This window comes from Melitaea cinxia, chromosome 13, assembly GCF_905220565.1.
Source record: "Melitaea cinxia chromosome 13, ilMelCinx1.1, whole genome shotgun sequence".
Classification (NCBI taxonomy): Eukaryota; Metazoa; Arthropoda; class Insecta; order Lepidoptera; family Nymphalidae; genus Melitaea; species Melitaea cinxia.
The window spans coordinates 12,915-23,293 of record NC_059406.1 but is presented as its reverse complement, the minus strand read 5'-3'; the positions used below and the strand labels follow the sequence as shown (position 1 = coordinate 23,293).

Genomic DNA, 10,379 nt, shown 5'->3' with positions numbered 1-10,379 from the left:
ATACAGTAATAATGTGATTAAAAAATACTTACATATGGAAGGTAACGCCATTTTTTAGTAAATTTGACTTGGCAGATCTCTTTGCAGCAAAAAACTCGGACGGACTAGGACTAAACTAGGATGTTGATTCAATCGCGCAACTAGATTTAGTCTAGTGATCAGTGCGGCTGCAACTAATTTTATTGTACGACCATTTGGACTTATACTTGACAGAAGGAAACGGCTGTGCAGTCGCGGAGGGCTGCTACAAAACCCTTCCATACCAGTTATCTTCTACATTTTAGACGTTTCCTACTATCAAGTCAGATTAAAATTTTCTTATTATCTTGATGTTGCAATCACTACATAGTATATAATTGTGTTTGCTCGCAAACGAAAAAAAAAACCGACTTCAATTACATCGACAAGTAATACAACGTAGATCGACGAAAAAATAGTCAAGCAACTACGCGTTATTAAAGAAGTACTTATCAGATCTCGATAAAATTTATATGTGACCACATGATAAACATCAGCTTTCGATTAAATTAAAAATTATCAAAATCGGTACACCCAGTAAAAAGTTATTACGAATTTTCGAGAGTTTCCCTCGATTCCTCTGGGATCCCATCATCAGATCCTAGTTTCCTTATCACAGTACTAAACTAGGGATATCCCCTTTCCAACAAAATAAGAATTATCAAAATCGGTATATCCAGTAGAAAGTTATGCGGCATAATACAACGTAGGTCGACGAAAAAAGCGTCAAGTAAAAACACATTATTAGATATAACTCGAAAAGTAGTTGTTAGATCTCAAATAAATTTAAATGGGACCAATTGGCACACACCACCTTTCGATTAAAACAAAATTTGTCGAAATCGGTCCACACGGGCAAAAGTTCTGATGTAACATACATAAAAAAAAAAAAAAAAAAAAAAAAAAAAAATACAGTCGAATTGAGAACCTCCTCCTTTTTTGGAAGTCGGTTAAAAACAAAGTCGCTTTCTCTGTCCCTGCAGATGTATGTACGCTTAAATCTTTAAAACTACGCAACGGATTTTGATGCGGTTCTTTTTAATAGATAGATTGATTCAAGAGGAAGGTTTATATGTATAATAACATCCATTAAATAATGGAGAAATACTGTTATTTTTGAGTTTTCTAATATTATGTCGTAAATAATAATTATTTTTTTCGCTTAAATAGCAAACGCAGGCTGAACCTTACGAGATTTATCAAAATAATGTACTAAGTATTGTACACATTGAAAAGGTCTACAGAAAACTCCGCGATGGTATATACCTATCTCTTATGGATATCCCACAATAACATTTTTTTGTCATTTACTTTTTTACGACAAATAATGGCTAATTTTCGAAGCGATTTTAACCAATACAGCATTAATCCTTATCCAATTAAATACCTTAAATATATTTTTTATTTAATATAGATCTATATGGCCCTTTACAGCATATGATTTAAATGTATATTTTCGAAGATATTACAGATTTAAAAATTGCAGTACGTAGCGTTTGCGGCGGTTCCGGCCGGCTTTTACTCTAAGTTAACGCGTGCGGGCCACGGGCAGTAATGAATAAATCAAAACTACTGGATCGATTTTAATCATTTTTTCAGTGAATGACATAGGCTATAATTATATTTTATACCCGTGCGAAGCCGGAGCGGGTCGCTAGTTTTCAATAAAAAAAAAAACAAATATTTTTTTAATAATACTAAATAAATTTATTTGAAATAATTGTGTTTGCTCGCAAACGAAAAAAAAAAACCGACTTCAATTACATCGACGAGTAATACAACGTAGATCGACGAAAAAATAGTCAAGTAACAACGCATTATCAAAGATTATTCAAAAAGTAGTAATCAGATCTCGATGAAATTTAAATGTGACCACATGATAAACATCAGCTTTCGATTAAATTAAAATTTATCAAAATCAGTACACCCAGTAAAAAGTTATTAGGGGTTTTCGAGAGTTTCCCTCGATTTCTCTGAGATTCCATCATCAGATACTGGTTTCCTTATCACAGTTCCAAACTAGGGATATTCCCTTTCCAACAAAAAATGAATTATCAAAATCGGTACACCCAGTAGAAAGTTATGCGGTATAATACAACGTAGGTCGACGAAAAAAGCGTCAAGTAAAAACGCATTATTAGATATAATTCGAAAAGTAGTAGTTAGATCTCAAATAAATTTAATGGGACCAATTGGCACACACCACCTTTCGACTGAAACAAAATTTGTCGAAATCGGTCTACCCGGTCAAAAGTTCTGATGTAACATACATAAAAAAAAAGTTATTTTTTTGTTGGAAAGGGGATATCCCTAGCTTGGTACCATGATAAGGAAACCAGGATCTGATGATGGGATCCTAGAGAAATCGAGGGAAACTCTCGAAAATCCGCAATAACTTTTTACTGGGTATACCGATTTTGATAATTTTTAATTTAATCGAAAGCTGATGTTTATCATGTGGTCACATATAAATTTTATCGAGATCTGATAACTACTTTTTGAGTAATCTTTGATAACGCGTAGTTGCTTGACTATTTTTTCGTCGATCTACGTTGTATTACTTGTCGATGTATTTGAAGTCGGTTTTTTTTCGTTTGCGAGCAAACACAATTATTATTGAGATTGAATTGAGATTATTTCAGTAATTTTATTGTTTGGTATTATTTATTTCTCTATGATAATACTAATTTATTTAATTTCATTTATTTATATTATGATATGTTTATATAAATAAAAATGAATTGCTAAAATAAATGTACACGTAATTTTTTTTAAGTTATAGGTATACCTACTAAAAATAATAAAAAACCTATATAATACTATATATTACGCTTCAGCCTGTAATATCCCACTATTGGACATAGATCTCTTTTCCCATGTAGGAGAAGGATCAGAGCTTAATCCACCACGCTGCTCCAATGCGGGTTGGCGGATATATTCCCTACTATGAGTAACGATCGCTATCAGGTGTACATGATAACAACCGGGACCGACGGCTTAACGTGCTCTCCAAGGCACGGTGTGAAGATCCACAAGGACTGTACAAACACCCAGACCACAGCAAACACCTGTATGGCCAATACAAATGCTCGTCATGTGCGGGGATCGAACCCGCAACCGCCAGCGCAACAGGTACAATCCATGGCTGTGACCGTTGCGCCAACGCGGCGTCATCAACATATTAACTAGGGGAGATCCCCAGACTTGAAATCACGAGACTCATAGTGGTGGCGCTTTAGCCACCGCGCTACGGAGGTCGTCAATGAGATCGTACACGCATTTGCTAGCTTGTCACACGTTTGTGTTTATTATTATTGCTATAGTAAATTATTATTGGGCGTTTGTAGCGGGTTCGCAAAGGTATGTTTTATTATGGCTTAATAATCAAGATCTTAATGTCTTGTCACATAGAATAGACCCTGACAATCATTTTATACATAACTATGAATTATACACTGATAAGAAAGCTAACTAGATTCAAGAGAAAAAAATCTTGAACTATGAATACCATTTTAAAGATAATTATTTTCGTGAGCCAAACGCAAAAATTCTTGAATTATTTTTGAATTTTCGCTCTTGAATCAAGGAAACCGTCACCTTCAAAATGGTATTCTTAGTTTAAAATTTTTCTTCTTGGATCAAGTTAACTTTTATGTGAGTGTACAAATAGCTCATCGTTAGAAAAAAATGATCAAACACTTAGCTAGGTAAATTATTATTTATTATACTATGCATGTTTTAAGAACAGTCCCGATAGTAATTATAAATTATGTAAATTACAAGGTCTGTCCTGAAGATATATGTATATAAACTTAACCAACTTCAAAACAGCTGATACTAAAATTAATGGTCGAGCTAACAGACTGTCAGTAATGGAGAAACATCTTTTTTATTCTCAATCAAATATTTCTAATAGACATAATTCAAAAAAACTACGTTAGACTTATTCAACTAGATTACGAAATTTTTTTGTGTAAAATTGATTAGTAGAAATTATACTTACATACTATATATACTTTTTCAACGTTTAATTTAGTGTGTTATTGTTATTTGTTGTCTTTATCGCATTTGTTGAATTGCTCGAGCAAGATTCGCTAATATTTCGATCTTGAAATAAATATAGTCAACGTTGGCAACGAAACACTTAAACGTACTCGTATTAAAGATTGTAAATTTGATATGCCACGTGTGTTTCACGTGAGATTATCTACTTGACAAAACTATGTTAGATTCAGAATTTACATTTTCAGAAGAAAAAAAAACCCTTTCCCAGGGCCTCTCTTTAAATTAAACAGCTTATTCCCGAAACGTGAATTTAGAAACTATACCTATGAAATGTATCAATTTTAATAACATTCTCAAAAATGATAACAAAATTTTGAAGTCTGTCCTATGTACTATAACAGTAATATGTATAAGAAATTAGTTGACTACTTACAATTGGAATCGAAAAATTCTACAATGTGTTGCTCTGAAAAAACAAAGATTTTAACAATTTTTCTTTATACATTATGATATAAAATAAATTATAAAAACCCTTAACCTACCTGAAAAAACAAAGAAACGACATTTAAAGCTATTTACCAATTCCTATACATAAAATAATTTTTTTTTTATATGTGACTATTATGGAGTGTCAGAAATCTCTTTATAAAATAATACATATTACTACTGCTATAAAAAAAGGTACTATATACAGACCTCAAAATATATATTTGGTCTCAAAGTACACATAAGTCCTCATACGTTCGGTTGAAATTGAATCCAAATTTTGAACCCATGTCCTTGAATTATAAGAAATTCTTCAAATTTTGGGGACAGTCTTCAAAGTTTTAACTTTTAAATTTACAAAAAAAAAAAAAAAAAAAACAAATAAACTGTCATCCCCATTTGCCAAGTGTACTTTGAACGTAATTTAAGAAATAATTGTGTTTGCTCGCAAACGAAAAAAAAAACGACTTCAATTACATCGACGAGTAATACAACGTAGATCGACGAAAAAATAGTCAAATAACTGCGCGTTATCAAATATTACTCAAAAAGAAGTTATCAAAACTCAATAAAATTTTTATGTGACCACATGACAAACATCAGCTTTCGATTAAATTAAAAATTATTAAAATCGGTACACCCAGTAAAAAGTTATTGCGGATTTTCAAGAAGTTCCCTCGATTTCTCTGGGATTCCATCATCAGATCCTGGTTTCCTTATCATGGTACTAAACTAGGGATATCTTCATTCCAAAAAAAAAAAGAATTATCAAAATCGGTACACCCACTAAAAAGTTATTGCGGATTTTCAAGAGTTTCCCTCTATTTCTCTGGGATCCCATCATCAGATCCTGGTTTCCTTACTAAGCTGCGGGCTCAGCTAGTATATATATCTCAGAAACTCGGAAACGGCTCTAACGATTTCATGAAATTTAGTATTCAGGGGATTTCAGGGGAAATAAATCGATATAGCTAGGATTCGTTTTTAGAAAATGTCGTTTTATCCCTGTTTACTTGGGCTTGCATACTTGTAAGCTCGTTAATTGTCTATAAAAAAATTCGTAATGAATATAATGTAAAACAAACACATTTTAAACTGAACGAAACGTTAGCGCGATTTAAACGGCACCTCATGCCATCTGTTGGTAGATATCAATAATTATGTAGTTCTAATGTGGTTTCTTTTACACGTAAAGATGAGTTGCTGCTGTTTTATGATGAAGACGATAATATAAATAATGCTTAAGGTCTTTTGCTGCTGTCGTTGAAGGGAAATCTCAATCATGTCATAGTGTGACCTGAATATTACGTGTTTGATAAACGCAAGACATGCTATATTCAAATTACTGGCGGCCGCATACGAATACATTTTTATTTAAAATGTCTCAATTATTTCTAATTAAAATATAATTCATTTAATAATACACAATTATTCTACCCATTATCTAATCATTTTAAGACAACAGAATCGATTTTCAAAGTGATCGTGTGGCGCTATCACCAGCAATAGTACGAGCGGAGGCTGTAGATGGCGTGAACGACGTATTATCAACCGGTCTAAATAAATTATCTAAAGTTAAACTCGGTTATCTACTAGAGTTTTATGTGACAGTCAATCTGTCTTCTATTTACCGGTACTTAGCGTTTTAAAGCGTTTCCGTCTCATAATTACAGTAAAAAAAATTTAAACTTAATGTAAGATGTCAATAAATATTATCTTATTTTCTAACGGTAATTGGTAACGTTACTAAACCTTGGTTCATATTAATTTCATGCAACATTTAATTGGCTTAAGAACAAAAAAAAAAAAAATTAAATATAAAGTTGAGTATGAAATTAAATGCTTAGTTTATGTGATATTCAAATACGCGTAACTTGTCAAATCATTTACATTATCTGTATGTACGCGCTAAATTGGAAACAAAACCCCCTAAACCAAAAATTGAAATTATTTAAAAATCAGTCAGATTAATGTTTTTCTTATTAGATTTTATTTTTCAAAGGATTTTAAAATTGAAAATATTTTTTTTATACTTTCCCTTTTCTTCTTATACTTTGCTTTAGTAAGGAATTATATATTATAAATTGCTAAAATATATTCGTAAATTGATAAATGAAGAATTTTTTTTAATATTAAAAATATATTATGTTGTGACGAATTAAGAGTTCCCAAGAAAATACCCTAAAAAAAATATATCCCCAAAAACATTCCCAGAGGGAAAGAACCGATTTGAAAAAGGTGTACGAGTAACGGTTTCAGCGCGTTGTGCAATTGGCTAATAATAATTTGAACAACCTTAATATGACAGTCTTACTCCTGTGCCTCATAATGACCGTTAGTCATTAGACGTTATTCTTCCGGACGCCTTTTGTTTATGTATTCGTTAGTAAATATCGTAAAAATAATCGTAGTTATTAACGATATGTGACTAAATGGAATTTTATTTAGAAATTTTTTTTACGTCTTAATAATTTGTATGTAAATTGAAGTGAAATGTTTCGTGAAAATGACTGTATGTAAGTCGAATTGTTTGAACTCTGGTTGAAATTACGTAATTGGAGATTAAATACGCCTGCAGCTTGCATCGTTGGTCTCAACGACGCAACAAAATAATGCGATGCCATCAGGTCAGTGGTCGTTATACATTAATGCTTTGGCTATGCTATACACAATCGGGATCTAATTTATAGGGTTTGGGGGGAGAGGTGGTGAATGGGGGGGGGGGGGGGCTAGTATATAGGTATAGAAATTCGCGAAATACCGAAAATCGAATCGGAGCACCCACTGTCCACGTGGTCTTGGTCTGCCCTACCCCGTGTTTTTTTTTTTTTTTTGAAGCCTCGAGGCGCGGTTGGAGGGTAGCCCTCGCCCGCCGCGCGAAAGCGCGCGAACGAATGCGTAGAGGAGCGGCTCAGGCAGCCTCCGCTGCGAAACGGAGCATGAGTGAGCGTTGGCGCGTTTTTTTTGTAACGAAAATATAATTAGACCCCGATTGTCTATAGCCTTACCATTTAGTTTTTTTTTAAATATTACTAATAAATTTCAAAGCAAATCTTGGAAGAAATCGCCGAGTATAATATATCCCGCAATAATAAATTGAAACATTGACCTTACATTCTCGCAACGTGTTCCTTGTTGTCGTTGTATTCGTCTATTGGATCGTCATAAGATGAATAAATAATATAAAGCGTGTAAATAATAATCTAATATAAAACGTGTAAATATACACGCTTTATATTAGCTACACCTGTATGTCTGTAACCGACTCCTTTGGACTTCATTTTGACCCACTTCAAAAATTCAGATTTGATTTAAACACTATCTTATATCAGTATCCCAATGATTTGACATTTTACTAAAGATTGAAGATTACTAGATTATTATTTAGAAATAAGGATCGTCAGGATTAAATGATTTTCTTTTTTTTTTCTTTTTTTTTTAAAGAAGTTGTGTAGTGTGTCTATAATAGTACTATATTGAAATCAAGTATTTAAACATAAAGATATATTTTACTACGTAACTATTTTTTTTTTAATATAAGTTTTAACATCCATAGGCTCTTAAGTATAGTTCGCGTCATGTAAAAAGAACGCTGAAAGAAACTGGAGGGGGAGCGTTTGCGCATGGGTATACTCGCGCACAAGTACTACTGTTTTATTTTTTAATTAGGCTTTCACTCGCGGCTTCGTATAATGGTTATTGGCAGGTACATTAAAAAATACTAGAAATACAAGTGCGAATAATTCGGACTAAATAAGTATAATAATTATCACTTTACAATATCACAATTTTTTTTTAAACAAAAGCAATAACAAATTTTTTAGTTATTGAAATGTTTGGATGATATTCGCATCTTAATAGTTTTTATGTGTTTAAAATGATAAATTGATAATTGTTTTTTAGTGAAATAAATAGTAAATGGAGAATTTTGTAATTTAAAACTTTTGTGCGCGATAATATTTTGAGTCGACGTCGAACTGTCAACCGCTGTCAACCAATAGCACACCGGCAAGCATGCGACACCTGATAAACACTCCCGTCCCCCTACCCGTACCACCAAATAGACCGATAAATCGCTTTTGCGCAGCTTCAAGGCCAGCGTTCTTTTTACATGACGCGAACTATACCCATGCCTTTTTAACCGACTTCCAAAAAAGGAGGAGGTTCTCAATTCGACTGTATTTTTTTTTTTTTATGTATGTTACATCAGAACTTTTGACTGGGTGGAGCGATTTCGACAAATTTTGTTTTAATCGAAAGGTGGTGTGTGCCAATTGGTCCCATTTAAATTTATTTGAGATTTAACAACTACTTTTCGAGCTATATCTAATAATGCGTTTTTACTTGACGCTTTTTTCGTCGACCTACGTTGTATTATACCGCATAACTTTCTACTGGATGTACCGATTTTGATAATTCTTTTTTTGTTAGAAAGGAGATATCCCTTGTTTAGTACCATGATAAGGAAACCAGGATCTGATGATGGGATCCTAGAGAAATCGAGGGAACTTCTTGAAAATTCGCAATAACTTTTTACTGGGTGTACCGATTTTAATAATTTTTGATTTAATCGAAAGCTGATGTTTGTCGTGTGGTCACATATAAATTTTATTGAGATCTGATAACTACTTTTTGAGTAATCTTTGATAACGCGCAGTAACTTGACTATTTTTTCGTCGATCTACGTTATATTACTCGTCGATGTAATTGAAGTCGCTTTTTTTTTCGTTTCCGAGCAAACACAATTATTTTATTAACATTTTAATTTTCAAAGCGTTGAGGCGTATTAATTTCAACATTGCATGCTTCAAATTACGAACTAAAGCTTATTTTCTCTAATTCGATGGTGAGTCCAGCGCTTTTAAATAGCAAGGCGTCTTTGGATTAAACAGTAAGCAGTAGAAAAGTAATAGGAATGTGAGCCATCATACATAGACTATAAATAAAAGAATTACGTGCGTACAAAGTACACATGTCAGAAGTGAAACTTCTTTGGCAAACTAATTGAAAAAAAAAAACTAATTAGATTAATTTTAGATTTCAGTTCCAGCGCTATCTAGTAATTAGTTTGCAATGTAATACTATTGATATTAATTTAACAATCTTTGTAGTTTCTATAGCACACGCTAGGTAGCTCTGTATTGTCGAGCTGTGAACGTAGTACATAATTATTTATAAATATAATTTTACATGACGTTTTCTGTAAGTTGTAAAAAAGTCCTTTAATGTTTCATTCTTGTGTATTATGTGTATGCCATGAAATAAATAAATTATCCGCAAGAACATGATGTATTTTGTTAAATTATAGACTGTTTACATTTCGTAGGTATCTCGAACTTCGAAGAAGAATAGATATTCTAATAAAAATTTAGTTTCATAATGCAATCTTTAATTTTTTATGTTGAGCTAAATTACAAAAACAAATTGAAAAAAAAAAACAAATTGAAAAAAAGCAAAAAGCCAACGTCACGCGGTGTTCCCAGGCGGTCACCCACCCAATTACTGACCGCGCCCGACGTTGCTTAACTTTGGTGATCGGACGAAAACCGGTGTATTCAACGTGGTATGGACACAACTTTTAAATAAAACATGTTTGTATTGTCTAATTACAATAATAATTGTGTTTGCTCGCAAACGAAAAAAAACCGACTTCAATTACATCGACGAATAATACAACGTAGATCGACGAAAAAATACTCAAGTAACTGCGCGTTATCAAAGATTACTCAAAAAGTAGTTATCAGATCTCAATGAAATTTATATGTGACCACATGACAAACATCAGCTTTCGATTAAATTAAAAATTATTAAAATCGGTACACCCAGTAAAAAGTTATTGCGGATTTTCGAGAGTTTCCCTCGATTTCTCT

At 32.6% G+C, this 10,379-nt stretch overlaps 1 pseudogene; it reads right to left on the bottom strand.

Moving 5' to 3' along the window:
* Positions 1-9,967: 9,967 nt before the first annotated feature.
* Positions 9,968-10,086, bottom strand: LOC123659331 (annotated as a pseudogene).
* Positions 10,087-10,379: the final 293 nt, after the last annotated feature.